This window comes from Ranitomeya variabilis, chromosome 3 (assembly GCF_051348905.1).
Source record: "Ranitomeya variabilis isolate aRanVar5 chromosome 3, aRanVar5.hap1, whole genome shotgun sequence".
Lineage (NCBI taxonomy): Eukaryota > Metazoa > Chordata > Amphibia > Anura > Dendrobatidae > Ranitomeya > Ranitomeya variabilis.
In genome coordinates, this window is record NC_135234.1 from 523,284,697 (window position 1) to 523,296,413 (window position 11,717).

At 48.4% G+C, this 11,717-nt stretch overlaps 1 long non-coding RNA gene across 1 annotated transcript; it reads right to left on the reverse strand.

Annotated features, from left to right (window-relative positions):
* Positions 1-4,303: 4,303 nt before the first annotated feature.
* On the reverse strand, positions 4,304-8,603 carry LOC143818362 (uncharacterized). The gene is made up of 5 exons (XR_013224487.1): positions 8,459-8,603; positions 7,396-7,479; positions 7,122-7,318; positions 5,394-5,550; positions 4,304-5,269 (listed from the first exon to the last, which is right to left on the reverse strand). It is a non-coding gene; the product is annotated as an uncharacterized LOC143818362 (long non-coding RNA).
* Between the last annotated feature and the right edge of the window lie 3,114 nt (positions 8,604-11,717).

Genomic DNA, 11,717 nt, shown 5'->3' on the forward strand with positions numbered 1-11,717 from the left:
CCGTCAACAGCCGAGGTCCGCCTCCTGATCCTGTTTGGAGGGTGGAGACCATGGAGACGGGGCCGCCCACGAAAGAGACCGCAGGAAGAAGACACTGGAGAGGAGATAAAGATGGCGATGCCGGGAGCACCGCGTGGGGATGGCCTGACTCGGCATGGAACCGCATCACCGGACACAGCCTCGGAGACGCCATCGTTGCGGGGACTGGCCCTCACGGAACCACCGATGGGTCGACCTAACTGGCAGATGTCCGAGGAGTGTGTGGCCGCAGCCGAGGCCCGACAAATAGCAAGCCGCTTGGAGGCTGATGCCCGCGTGCTCGCTCGGCTGGGCCAGCCCACGGAGGTCCGTCTATCTCCGGTGTCCCCGGCTCCTCCCAACCTGGCCGCGGCTGAAGGTACGCTGCAACCACAGGGCATGAGGATCTTGCCAGAGGCCGAACACCTGCGGCACTTGATGACGGCGTGGCGGAGCCGGCCCCAGCCTGCCGCTCAGATTGACTTGACCAGTGTGGAAGAAACCCCGCCATCACACTGGGGTGTAGTGGTGTCCTTTAACTCCCGACACGGAAGGGGAGTTATACAGGAGATTGGGGAGCCGCTACAGGTTCGTGTAGACCGGGAGGAGGTAGAGCCCTGCGGAGGAAAGTTCACTCGCGACCTGGAGCCAGGTGACGCTGTAACCTACACCAGGTGGAGGAGGGAAACAGGTGAAGCTGGCTGGATAGCTCGGGGCGTCCAGCGGTGCATCGCACTCCAGGCCGCCGCCGAAACATCCAAGGATGAACCTCCTGCCGAAAAGGCAATGGAACCTGTCCCTGCGGAGCAGCGGGGAACCCGGACCCACCACGTACCTTGGGGGCGTGCTGGCCCATCAGTGAGAAGAGCATCACGGCGAGGGATCCTGTCATTGCTGGGACAGGAACCGCTCCTTGGATCGGCAGCGCGACCCGTTGGTCTGGTGAGGCCCGGAAGGAAACCACCTTCGGCATCAAAAGAGTAAGATCTTAAAACTCTGAAAATGTAAATAGTTCTTCTAACTGTTTGTTTCCTGTTATGTTGCTGCTAAACCCGTCCAGGGTTAACTTTTAAAGGGATCCCATTGTTGACCCGGGATCCCTATTGTTGCTGCTGTTTGGTTTGTTTTTCTACCTTTTGTTCCGTTACCAAGAACTGCTGGAATCATGAACAGTGCATGATACGAACTGCTTGTAAATAGTTTGCACCTTCTTAAAGGTGCTCCCTACTGGTTTTACTTAAAGAAGGACTCTTTGCGAAGATACCGCACCGGAGCCTTTGCTGAGTACGGACTGGTAGCTTGAGAAGATGTGCTACCTCATAGAGACTTGATCCCCTCTTAAGGGGGATGTTCACGTATTGTGCTGATGAACCGTATTGCCTAAAGACAGTTGGGTGGCAATAATGTCTGAAAAAGAGAAAGTAAAAATGCTGATATGTAAGAGTTAAATGTAACTAACTAGTTAATTGTAAGAAAGATTCGATAATGTTGGTAGAAGGATGAGGACAGGAAGTGAACCCGTAGGGGTTAGTGGTGAGTCCTCTTAGGAGCCATATAGAGATGGCTCAGTGATTTCAAACTGAAAGTAAATGTTATGTTCTATACTGTGTATAGTAGCGGAAGGACAGTAGGCCCGGGCTGAAAGGGGCGGTCCTGTAAAGAAAGGAGAGGCAGTAGGTCTGGAGCATTTAGGACAGGCGGTCCTGCAGATTTAAAGAAGGAGTATGAAGTTAATTGCCTTATAATGTGTTATAAGAAGGTCTTTAGTGGATTTAGAGTGTACATCCTTAAAGGCAATGTTAAATTATTGTTCAACAATTTTGCACTTAGTAGAATACCCGGTTGGGTAAAAGAAAGTTAGTTATAGCATGTTGCTATAATATTTAACCATGTTTTGTAATGTTCAAGTGTCCTCACCTCCCATAAAGGGAAGCCTGTTTAAATATGCTTACTGTTATTGCACTCACAAAAATTGTATGTCTTTTTGCTAACCTGTATTGTTGTTTTCTTCCCAGTCCCGGAGTACTGGATTTAACCGGGGGGGAGTGCAGCGCCCCAGAGTCCTGGTCATTGCAGTACTGTGGCTCCGCCGCTAAGGGGGGCTATGGTATGTCTGATGGCACTGAAGGAGTTCATCTGACCAGGTATCACATACACCAATACATTTCACAGTCGGGCCTCCAGGGGGAGCTAAGGGTGCTATTTATTAGGCCACTCCTCACCACTGTGGGTAAACTGGGGGTCAGGCAGGAAGTTAGTGGAGAAAGCTGACTGGGTTGGAACCAGGCAACACCTTGTGGCAGAGGGTGTTGTGGGGGAAGATTCGGTAGGGTCCCTGTCAGGTTTGGGACCCTGACAGAGGCCTGGCTACAAGAAAGAACGTCATGGGACCGTGCCTGCTCAGCATAGCGGCGGTGCCCTATGAAAGGAACAGAAGCGAGATATATTGTGCTGAGTGAGAAACGAGATCAAAGCAAGAGGAGAAATACCAGTAGGAGTTGTGCTGTAAGACCGAGGCAACATCCTACTGAGGCGCACAACCGGCGGCCGGAACGCCGAGGAAGTATTTATATATCTAGCTCCAAGCAATACTTCAAACCAACGGCAGGACAGTCAGTCTCAGGCGGGCTGTCTCACATACATCACCTATGAAGACATGGGGGGCACACTAGGAGAGGGGCGACTCTAGGGTCCCGGAAGAGCTCCGAGCCTACTCGTCATACGGGTGCCATCCTAACCAGAACATCAGGGAGGGACGGAGGAGAAGAACATCATCCGAACGAGTTGTGAGGGAACATCATAAACAGACACAACAGTTGTGGGGTACTATCCCGTAAGCACAGCAGGGGAGGACCACAACACATAGCGCTAGCGGGAAGGCACAGATTTCCACCTGCAAAGAGAACTCTGGAGGTGCCATTGGGCCGGCCGGACTTGCGTAGCCTGGTGAACCGTATTCCGGACTGAGGACCCAGAGATCTTCAGTAAAGAGGTAAAGAGACTGCAACCTGGTGTCCTCGTTATTTACTGCACCGCACCACCACCACTTTCTACATCTATCATTCACTGTGCGCCCCTCGGCAGGGTCACGGACCGGGGCCTAGCCACCGTGACAACCCCAGAGCAGAGACTCAGAGGCCCGGTACCGGGTACCCCTTGGCCCTGCGGCGGTGGGGGCGCTGCACATCCAACAATGGAGAGTTGGTTGGAAATAGCTGATAAATTCCAGCAACTTTGTCAGTTTCCCAATTGCCTGGGTGCTGTGGACGGGAAACATATCCGCATCGTGAAACTGGCTGGATCTGGCTCGGAATATTTTAACTATAAAAAATACTTCTCCATTGTGCTGATGGCCATCGCAGACGCGGAATACAAATTTATAGTGGTGGATATTGGGGCGTATGGCGGCTCCAATGATTCCCAAGTTTTCAAATTGTCTGATATGGGCCGTCATCTCTATGGAAACACCTTCCAATTCCCCCCCCCAAGACCACTGCCTCAAACTTCTGGGCCACCAATGCCATTTGTTTGTGTTGGGGATGAAGCCTTCCAACTGCAGGAACACCTCTGAAACCCTACTCCAGTAGTGGATTAACGCAAACTAAAAGAATTTTTAATTACCGCCTCACACGAGCATGGAGAATGGTAGAGGGGGCTTTTGGGATTCTGACCGCCAAATGGCGAGTTCTATTGACAGCTATAAACTTGAAGACTGACACTGTTGACGAGGTGGTGAAAGCGTGTGTTGTCCTGCATAATTGTGTGATATGCAAGGAACATATTTCCATTGAAGACCACTCTGAAGAAACCACCTTGGCTGATTATCACAACATTACGTTTCGAAATTCTGTGTCAGTTTCCCAAATGAGGGACAAATTTGCAGAATACTTTATTTCACCTGAAGGAAGAGTAGACTGGCAAGATGAGCGAGTTTGAACAATTTGTCTTGGACCTTGTAACCAAAAGTATTTTACCTTATTTTACCCTAAGATGTGTACCTGTTTGGGTTGTACCCAAAGTATTTAACCTTCTTTTACCCAAGTTGTGTACATGTTTGGGTTGTACCCAAAGTATTTAACCTTCTTTTACCCAAGTTGTGTACCTGTTTGGGTTGTACCCAAAGTGTTTAACCTTTAACCACATTATTAAACCTTGTTTTACCCAACGTATTTAACCTTATAAACCTTATAAATAAATAAAAGACAACATTTTTAAACAATAAACAGTTTTATTAACCTATTTTTTTTTTAAATAAAAAATTATAAGTTTAAATACTTTGGGGTGGTGATATTGCTGGAGGGGCTGTCAGATTGGGACACTTCTACAGTGAGAGTGTGGAGAGAGGAATGTGATGGTGGTGGTGAAGGATCAGTAGGTAAAACAGGTTAGGGGGTGGAGAAAGAAATAGAACATGGTGGACATGAAACCGGGAGTAGTATTGGGAATTTGGAAGGTTGGAGGGGTGGAGTGGGTGGATTGGGAGGCAGAAGAGGTGATGGGAGGAGAAAAGGGTTGTAGTGGCATGATGGGTGAAGGAGACTGGTGGTAGTGGGCAGGGAGAGGAGGCGCGGATGATGTTGGTGGGAACTGGTATGGGGCGGGATGTTGGTACGGGGCAGGATGCTGGTACTGGCTGGAGGGAGGGACAGTGGCTGGAGGGGGGCAGGTGCGGGAGGGGTGCAGATGTGGTGGCTTGGGTGGTAACAAGCGCGAGAGCAGACTGGCACAATTGCATTACTTGCATCTGCTGATCAGGAGATAGCTTATCCATGCGCTCGAGTACCGACTGGAAAAATGTATGGTTCAGTGATTGACTTTCATCTGAATGCATCCTTCCAGAAGTGACTGCAACTCAAGAAGACTTTTGTTTATCAAATTAAAACCTGGGGCCCTTTGCTCAGACAAAAGTTTCAGACAGTTCTGAAAAGATGCATTCAGATGCAAGAACTCGGGCGCATAGCTCTGTACCTGACCCCTCTGGCGCTGCCACCCAGAACCCACAGGTGTACTAGAGGTGGCAGCATCAGAGGGGTGGGGTACAGGAAAAGCTATATCCTCACCAACAGATTCATGCAACACGGGCGGCCAGGATGCTCCAGCGCTGGTGGATGGGACCGAGGGATTAGATGCGAGGGAAGGCTGGGAATGTGCAGAGGGGCTAGGACTGTCGAAGTGTCCCTCGGTGACGGACTCCTGAGGGATCGCCCCAGAAGAGTTCAACTCTGCAGGCTCCCGAGTGCTGCCGACGGTGCTGTGGAACAAAGAGAAAAAAATATATAATTAATATATTGATATTGCATGGCCCTGGCTGAAACATAAATAAAAAAGGTTAGACATGTAAACATCTGTTATTAAATGGGGTGGGTAATATTTACCTTCGGCTCACCATCGTTGACCTGAGGAACGACAGGACCCTTGCATATTTATACTTGCTCCTGCGTCCTCCAGATCCACTCGGGGCCTGCATCTCTTTGTTGAACTCCTTCTTGAAGCGATCCCTGACTGACCGCCACCGCTTGATAATTCTCTCGCCTGAAAAGTGAAAGCACAAATTGGTCACTATACAACACTTTACATCCATCAACATAACTGAACTGTCCTCCCATCTCTCTTCTTGCTCCCTCTTTGACCGCTTACAATCTGGCTTCCGGCCACACCATTCCACTGAAACTGCCCTAACTAAGGTCACCACTGACCTTTTAACCGCCAAGAGCAAGCGACACTACTCTGTTCTCCTCCTCCTCGACCTGTCGGCTGCCTTTGACACAGTGGACCATTCCCTATTATTACAGACCCTCTCATCCCTTGGCATCACAGACTTGGCCCTATCCTGGATCTCATCATACCTAACAGACCGGACATTCAGCGTCTCCCACTCACACACCACCTCCTCACCTCGCCCCCTCTCTGTCGGAGTCCCACAAGGTTCAGTCCTTGGGCCCCTGCTCTTCTCCATTTACACCTTTGGCCTGGGACAGCTCATAGAATCTCATGGCTTTCAGTATCACCTCTATGCTGATGACACACAGATCTACATCTCTGGACCAGATATCACCTCCCTACTAACCAGAATCCCTCAATGTCTGTCCACTATTTCATCCTTCTTCTCCGCTAAATTTCTGAAACTTAACATGGACAAAACAGAATTCATCATCTTTCCCCCATCTCACGTGACCCCCCCAACGAACCTATCCATTACAGTAAATGGCTGCCCACTCTCCCCAGTCCCACAAGCTCGCTGCCTCGGGGTTATCCTTGACGCTGATCTCTCCTTCAAACCACATATCCAAGCCCTTTCCACTTCCTGCCGACTTCAACTCAAAAATATTGCACGAATCCGTTCATTCCTCAACCAAGAATCTGCAAAAACCCTAGTCCATGCCCTCATCATCTCTCGTCTTGACTACTGCAACCTCCTGCTCTGTGGCCTCCCCTCAAACACTCTCGCACCCCTCCAATCTATTCTAAACTCTGCTGCCCGACTAATCCACCTGTCCCCCCGCTATTCTCCGGCCTCTCCCCTCTGTCAATCCCTTCACTGGCTCCCCATTGCCCAGAGACTCCAGTACAAAACCCTAACCATGACGTACAAAGCCATCCACAACCTGTCTCCTCCTTACATCTGTGACCTCATCTCCCGGTACTTTCCTACACGCAACCTCCGATCCTCACAAGATCTCCTTCTCTACTCCCCTCTTATCTCCTCTTCCCACAATCGTATACAAGATTTCTCTCGCGTATCACCCCTACTCTGGAACCCTCTACCACAACACATCAGACTCTCGCCCACCATCGAAACCTTCAAAAAGAATCTGAAGACCCACCTCTTCCGACAAGCCTACAACCTGCAGTAACCACCGATCAACCAACCGCTGCACGATCAGCTCTATCCTCACCTACTGTATTCTCACCCATCCCTTGAAGATTGTGAGCCCTCGCGGGCAGGGTCCTCACTCCTCCTGTACCAGTTATGACTTGTATTGTTCAAGATTATTGTACTTGTTTTTATTATGTATACCCCTCCTCACTTGTAAAGCGCCATGGAATAAATGGCGCTATAACAATAAATAATAATAATAATAATAATAACTGTGTATACTTACGTGTTTGATTCTGGGCCTGAACATCGAGGTCCTCCCAGTTGTCTACAAGCTGTTGGCAGACTTGCTCCCAGAGCCAACAGGGTCACAATTACATCACCCATGTTCCACTGCGGCTCCCTCTCTCGGATCAGATCGATGAGGAGGTCGATATTTAGCCTGGCCTCCTCACCGTCCGAGTCAGGAGCATGCTGTGAAGCCTGTAAAAAAAGACAAAAACAAAGACATTAGACTGAAAACAACATAGTTATTGTTTTTTTTTAAAAAAAATGCTTACCCGATGACCACCACCCTGACTCGCACACCGACGACCCTGGGAGCCACTCTGAGGACCTCTGGATCGAGCACCAGAATCAGAAGACTATAAGAAAAAAAAAATTATGTGCTTTTATGTTGGCCTATGTGTTGCGTGCACTGTGATGTCAATAATGATCAGTTTGCATGTGTTGTATGTTGTGTGATGTCTGTAATGATCATGACATTGGTATAGTCGATCCTCGGAGGGTGCCTAACCTTTGCCCAGCCCCCCCAGGACCCAAAGATCCCCTTTTAAACCCATAGACGACACCAAAGCCATTGTTGGATAAATTTGGCCACAGCAGCCTTTATTAAACAAACAAAATTAACATTACATAAATAACCATAAATAAAATCAGGGGTGGGTCCTTGAAGCTTGAAATCTGGTGATTAAACAAACCGTAACAACAGTGGACGAACCAACCGTAACTTACTCCCAACCGTTACCCCCTGGCTCGGGAGCACCAAATCACCCCGAAGGGTGCCATCGTCCACTGAACCCCTAAGGATCAGGCCACCGCTGGGCAAAATCCCCCCAAAATCACCAGACCAAATAACCACCACATAAGCCCAACTGAGGAATCCATATAGCCACGGACCCCCCAGCGCAATTTAGCACCAACTTCAAGGACCCCTCCCAACCGCTAGCCACTATGACCCAAAATAAACTAAAAAACCCCATGAAGAAAATAAAACAGGGCGGGCGGGCGGGCGGGACTACTCGCTGTGCTCTGAGCGGGAAAGTGCCCCGCTCCACCCCCACTAGCCCTATAAACCCCCCTCATTTAAATAGACCCACCTCCCTAAAGTGACTCATTCCCACCCCCTTCTCTAAACCCCTGTCATGGCGGCCTCCGCTTAGCGCCACATGGGGGATGGGCGCCTGCTCCAGCCTGTACTGTTTGTATGTGTTGTGTGCAGTGTGATGTCTGTAATGATCAGTTTTTATATGTTGTGTGTAGTGTGATGTCTGTAATGATCTGTTTTTTATGTGTTGTGTGTAGTGTGAGGATGTGGTTCTGCGATGCATGCAAGAAACTTACGAATTGCGAGCCCACTCCTGATATCTCTCCACCCCTTCGGTCTTCTTCTGGAAGCACCTCTTCTGCTGCTGCAGCTTCCTGTTATACAAAAAGGACAGATTGATAAATACATAAATTCATAATATATATATATATATATATATATATATATATATATATATATATATGTATATACACTCACTGGCCACTTTATTAGGTACACCTGTCCAACTTCTTGTTAACACTTAATTTCTAATCAGCCAATCACATGGCGGCAACTCAGTGCATTTAGGCATGTAGACATGGTCAAGACAATCTCCTGCAGTTCAAACCGAGCATCAGTATGGGGAAGAAAGGTGATTTGAGTGCCTTTGAACGTGGCATGGTTGTTGGTGCCAGAAGGGCTGGTCTGAGTATTTCAGAAACTGCTGATCTACTGGGATTTTCACGCACAACCATCTCTAGGGTTTACAGAGAATGGTCCGAAAAAGAAAAAAAATCCAGTGAGCGGCAGTTCTGTGGGCGGAAATGCCTTGTTGATGCCAGAGGTCAGAGGAGAATGGGCAGACTGGTTCGAGCTGATAGAAAGGCAACAGTGACTCAAATCGCCACCCGTTACAACCAAGGTAGGCCTAAGAGCATCTCTGAACGCACAGTGCGTCGAACTTTGAGGCAGATGGGCTACAGCAGCAGAAGACCACACCGGGTACCACTCCTTTCAGCTAAGAACAGGAAACTGAGGCTACAATTTGTACAAGCTCATCGAAATTGGACAGTAGAAGATTGGAAAAACGTTGCTTGGTCTGATGAGTCTCGATTTCTGCTGCGACATTCGGATGGTAGGGTCAGAATTTGGCGTAAACAACATGAAAGCATGGATCCATCCTGCCTTGTATGGAGCATCTTTGGGATGTGCAGCCGACAAATCTGCGGCAACTGTGTGATGCCATCATGTCAATATGGACCAAAATCTCTGAGGAATGCTTCCAGCACCTTGTTGAATCTATGCCACGAAGAATTGAGGCAGTTCTGAAGGCAAAAGGGGGTCCAACCCGTTACTAGCATGGTGTACCTAATAAAGTGGACGGTGAGTGTGTGTATATATATATATATATATATATAGATATAGATAGATAGATAGATAGATAGATATGGGATAGATAGATAGATAGATAGATAGATAGATAGACATGGGATAGATAGATAGATAGATAGATAGATAGATAGATAGATAGATAGATATGAGATAGATAGATAGATAGATAGATAGATAGATAGATATGGGATAGATAGATAGATAGATAGATAGATAGATAGACATGGGATAGATAGATAGATAGATAGATAGATAGATAGATAGATAGATAGATAGATAGATAGATCTCTAGATTACCATGTTTTTGCACTCATGAGGGGAAAGATAGCCAACTAAACTCACCAGGATGCCCAACTTATCTGGGAACAACAGCCAACTAAACCCACCAGGATGCCCTACTTATCTGGGAAGCGCAGGAAAAATTGTCCAATTTTACAAAAAGGCTGTAACTTGTATGTAGACAATTACTACACCAGCATACACCTCTTTAAAGACTAGCTGAAACCAACATAGGGGCTTGTGGGATCATTCGTAAAACTGTAACCCCCCAAGAAACCGGTTGTTACAGTGGTATTGCCTTTCTCACGGGGAGGGTAATGCCATGCGTGGAATTGACAAGGATCCCTTTAACAGGTAGCATGTACATACAACACTGTTCTGACTCCAGGCCAGAAGGGGGAGCTCTGAACCCAGATTCAGGGTAGCTTCCCTAGATATATTCTGGCTAGAGGAGGAGTTAGCTAGTCAGCCAAGAGGAGAGCTGGAGCTGAGCAGGCATCTGGTTCTGCAGCTCCTGACAGAGCAGTGTGTAGGAGACTGTGAGGGGTGAAGGAGCAAAGGAGGAGAGGGAGAGAAACTGGAGTGGAGCTGCAATTGGGCTGACTCCAGGATCAAGCGCAGAAACTGGAGGCCAGAATTCCGAGGTTGTGGGGGTAAGTGTATGCCCCACAGCAGAAAAGGGTGGACAGGAGATTCCAAGCAGGGCCGGCTCCAGGTTTTTGAGGGACCCGGGCGAAAGAGTCTCAGTGGGCCCCCCCCTTTAACACATACCACGATTCATGATGCCCAGATACAGCAGATAAATATAGGTAGAGTACAATGCCAGATTTCACTTCTTACATGAGTGATAGCTATTGTAAATTCTGCAGTGTATATATACAGGACAGGAGGAGTGATACTGTGCAGTGTATATATACAGGAGGAGCGGTACTGTACAGTGTATATATAGAGGGGAGAGGTACTGTGCAGTGTATATATACAGGAGTGGTACTGTGCGGTATATATATACAGGGGAGAGGTACTGTGCAGTGTGTATATATACAGGGGAGATGTACTGTGCGGTGTATATATACAGGAGTGGTACTGTGCGGTATATATATACAGGGGAGAGGTACTGTGCAGTGTGTATATATACAGGGGAGATGTACTGTGCTGTGTATATATACAGGACAGGAGGAGTGGTACTGTGCAGTGTATATATACAGGAGGAGTGGTACTGTGCAGTGTATATATACAGGAGGAGAGGTACTGTGCAGTGTATATATATACAGGAGTGGTACTGTACAGTGTATATATACAGGACAGGAGGAGTGGTACTGTGCAGTGTATATATACAGGGGAGAGGTACTGTGCAGTGTATATACTTCAACAGCCACCCAGCCCAGGCCCCCAGCACCTGTCCTGTATATATATTATATACACTGTATCTATACAGGCTGTGCTGGGGGCCTGGGCTGGGCGGCTGCTGTAGTATATATATATATATCAGCTGCAGCCGCCCAGCCCATGGCCGCCCCAGGTCACCCAGTCCCAGACTGTCAGAACATACAGCAATATAGCATTGCACTCACTCAGGTGCTGGTAGGAGCTCCATCTCCTCCGATAAGTTCAGGAGTGCACACAGCCAGGAGATTCAGAGCAGGAGAACTCTCCGCCCACAATGTCACGCTGGCTGTGTCCTTAATTAACCCCTATATGTGCCTGGCCCTGCACTGACAGTGAGAAGATGCTTGTGCCAGCGCAAATTGAAAGGGTAGAAAGGGTTAAAGCAGCCAGATGGCTCTATGACTGTGTGAGTGGGCCCCCCTGTCTTGTCAGGGCCCCGGCACTTGCCCTGGTAGGCCGGGTGTTGACGCCGGCCCTGATTCCAAGTCTCCTGGCCACCATTACACCCCAAGGCACAGC